The sequence below is a fragment of the Rutidosis leptorrhynchoides genome, chromosome 8 (genome assembly GCF_046630445.1).
Source record: "Rutidosis leptorrhynchoides isolate AG116_Rl617_1_P2 chromosome 8, CSIRO_AGI_Rlap_v1, whole genome shotgun sequence".
Classification (NCBI taxonomy): domain Eukaryota; kingdom Viridiplantae; phylum Streptophyta; class Magnoliopsida; order Asterales; family Asteraceae; genus Rutidosis; species Rutidosis leptorrhynchoides.
This window is the reverse complement of record NC_092340.1, coordinates 69,389,263-69,391,342: the sequence shown is the minus strand read 5'-3', so window position 1 is coordinate 69,391,342 and position 2,080 is coordinate 69,389,263.

Sequence of the window (2,080 nt, the reverse complement as noted above, 5' to 3'; positions counted from 1 at the left end):
CACAGACAGATATTCTTCATCATCATCATATCTTAAATATTATAAGATATCTTCGTATCTTCCATTATACATATTCTCCATATTTCTGGAAATATCATCACAACTATTCTTATCAAGTATCATTTATCTCTCCGTAATATCTGCAAAATAAAAGAGACTGTGTTAGTTTCTAAATTCTGAAAAATTCGAATATGAATGTTTTTGAAGTAGTGTTGGGAACTGATGCATGAGTTAGTATAATATAATGACACTTGATCAACGTCATTATATTACAGTAATTCATGCTGAGTTTCTAATGGACGTGATGATTCACAGGACATACCGTCATCATGTGTCATTTACACGACTCTTACATTCTATCTAACCTCTAAATATATCAAGAAAATATTTCTTGATGATTCGGCCTTTTTCAGGATATTCTGGTAATTTGACAAATCAAGATATTACCCTTTCAAATTCTAACTTAGAACAATTACTATGTTCATTCTGAAATCCATACCTACGAATTCTGGACCATTACAAGAGCTATTTAATCGCAAGAAGAAGAAACGAAAGGACAAAGCTCCGAAATAGAAACTGGGGTATAAACCGCAGCAAATAGAAGAGAACATTAACTGTGGATGACAATGATTATAGAAGACAGAAGCAGGAACATCGAAGTATAAGGGAAGATATAAAACCCAACAACCACCCGTAAATTATAAACCGTATATGTCAATGCATATAGCAACGTAAAGACACGGGAGAACTAAAAACACTATAAACCCTAGAGTATAGTAAAAGTAAATAGATTCTTCTGTTGGCAGATTAAAAAGAAGAATGACAGATATGAACGTTAAAAGGATATCAAAGATCAGGATGGGATGGAGCATATTAATGAATACTTTAAAGTATGAATTGAGGAAGAAAGAATAGAAGGTGTGAGTTGTAAGGAAACGAAGGGGGTGGATTTATAGATAGAGCAATCAAAGCAGATTATCGCGTATAACCAAAGAGGATCCTAATCTCCTTAATTACCGACGAATCAAATCTTATTATGGAGATCTTCTTCTAAATTCCTTAAATTTCGGAAATCAATCTTGACTACGCCACCTGTTAGGTCAAACCTGCATTTATTCATTTTCACTCTTAGGTGATAGCTTCATTCGTGCTCTTCACAAAAACAAATCGTTTTATCTATATCACTCAATTATGATAAAACTCTATTATCGATTCATATTCGTCATGAAAACATTTTATTAGTTAGCCATGACGACCTCGATCAAATTTCGGGACGAAATTTCTTTTAACGGGTAGGTAATGTGATGACCCGGAAATTTTCGATCAAATTTAAACTTTAATCTTTATATATATCCGACACGATAAGCAAAATCTGTAATGTTGAGTCTCGAAAGTTTTGAAACTATATTTCTGTAATCAAATATCCTTTGACCATGCCAAACGATTCACGAACAATTATGTGTAAATAAATATATATATACATATACATATGTCTGATTTTAAGTTGAGTTATATTAATGAAACATTGAACGGATTAGTTATTATGAATATAAGATATGAGATCTATTTTATGAATTTGGAAATGCTATCAAGGTATTGAATGAATTATACTTTACATGAATGTATTTGTTCGATGTAAGTTTATCGACGAGATTAAAAGATAATATCAAATTATTGAATTATCAGATACATTGAATTATGATTAAGAGTATCTGTTAGGAGGTCCACTTTGAATTAGGTAACCCTTATTATTAACCGTATTCGGAAAATGGTAAAGTGAGTTATAAGTAAAGACAAATGTGTCAATTAACGGGAACTAGCCAAATGTTAGTGGAGTTTTCTGTTCGACTTTCTATATAAACGTTAACTAGTTAACCTTCCTATTATTTAGAGTGAAAGTGAAACTTTGGGAATATAGTTATATTATTTAGAAAGTTTAAGGAAAACAAACTAAACGTTGACGCATAAGGAAATTATATTTTTTTAAAGTATAAACGTTATAGGATATAATATTATAAACGATCTTCAAATATACTTTGAAATATAATTAAAATCTAAATATTTTATTAAAGTATTTCAA